The sequence below is a fragment of the Anastrepha ludens genome, chromosome 6 (assembly GCF_028408465.1).
Source record: "Anastrepha ludens isolate Willacy chromosome 6, idAnaLude1.1, whole genome shotgun sequence".
Classification (NCBI taxonomy): domain Eukaryota; kingdom Metazoa; phylum Arthropoda; class Insecta; order Diptera; family Tephritidae; genus Anastrepha; species Anastrepha ludens.
Window position 1 is genome coordinate 27233707 of NC_071502.1, and position 1564 is coordinate 27235270.

General features: G+C 37.1%; 1 pseudogene; it reads right to left on the reverse strand.

Moving 5' to 3' along the window:
- Window positions 1-417: 417 nt before the first annotated feature.
- Window positions 418-598, reverse strand: LOC128868975 (U2 spliceosomal RNA; annotated as a pseudogene).
- Between the last annotated feature and the right edge of the window lie 966 nt (window positions 599-1564).

Here is a 1564-nt window from a genome sequence, read left to right on the forward strand (position 1 = left end):
GTCTTCGTTAACATTCTGACTCAATAAAAAAAAAAATACCAGTCTAACGGTTAGACGCGATAGAAGTGAAACCTTCCGTAAAACAAACTGAGAGAGAATAAGACGAAAGCAGCATTAGGAGCGGGATAATTATAGGTTCATTATAATATTGCTATAAAGTTCATATTTTATTTTCTTCATTTTATTATTATTCATCCTCAATGTTTTCAATTTCAACAAATGATACGAGTGGCTTATGATAGATAAAATATGATACAAATGCTTTGGTTTCGATGTTGTCAAAAAAAATACCCAAACGGACCGAAGAAACAGACTTACAAATTTCTTCCATTTTCGTCTACTTGTATTCATATAAAAATGTATGTCTCTTCCCACCAAAGCTAAATGTATTAGTATATTTCTTCTTGTATTTATTCAATAATTTGGGCCGAAATCCCGGCGGTACTGCAATACCGGGCCAACCCGTGGCAGAGGTGGAGCAAGCCCCTAAAACACTCCGCCCATTTCCAAAAATCAGTTTAACATTTGTTGTCCTCCGATGGAGGATCTATCAGATGTTAAGCTGATAAGAACAGATAAAGTGGGCTTCAAGACCGTTTTCCCCGGGGGGACATTTCCCCCCCGGGGTGATACATAAAAAATTCCCGCACTCTTTTCGAGAGTGACGGTTCGCTAGATATATTAAAATCAGCTTAACTTTTGTTGTCCTCCGATGGAGGATCTATCTATGTATATAAGGCCGAGAAGCGATAACCATACACAACCAACAAACTACCTTGTCAATACATTTTCTAATAAACCTTTTGAGAATTACACGCTCACAAGAATTAATGTACGAAATATTTATACCGATTCACTTAAACTGACTTTCAGTATCTAAACCAAAAATAGAAAAGCCAAAAAACTGTTTTCAATAAATAATCAGAAATGCCCTACAATGCAAATTTCAAAAAAAAAAATTTTTTTTCTTGTGATTCGAACCAAGAATTTTGGATCGCAAGCTCACATTGCTAGCCGCTCGGCTATCGCGCCATACTGTCGGCGCTGGCCTAAAAGTTATTTAGTTCGTCGCTACGTTTATATGTAATATTCGTAGCCAAAAGGGTCGCTTTTTTCGTTTCACTTTTTCTCAAATCACTCCCAACGATTCTAAAGAAGTTTTCACTTCAAAAAACGTTTATTTAGCGATGGCAATGCGACTCACAACGCACAATGGCTCTATCCCGAACCGAGCGATATGCCCATATCTGATGCTCTCGCGAAAGAATCACCCATTTCAGTTTCATATTTAAGTCCATTTCCTCTCAAGTGTTCCAAGTATTTTGGGCATTGTCGCCAATTCTTATAAAAGTTTATTTATTTGTAATCAAACCGAAGCAGAAAAGTAATTTCTCGAATATTTTGTCTTCTGCTTCATCCAGCGCTCAAATTTATATTTGCTATTAAAACGCCTACGAAACAGAGTTTTGATCAACTCCCCAGCTCACCGGGATATTAGTTTAAGATGCACGGTAAAATGTTTACCGAATGAACAAAAGCGGTAGCGGAAGGATGTTTTTTCAAG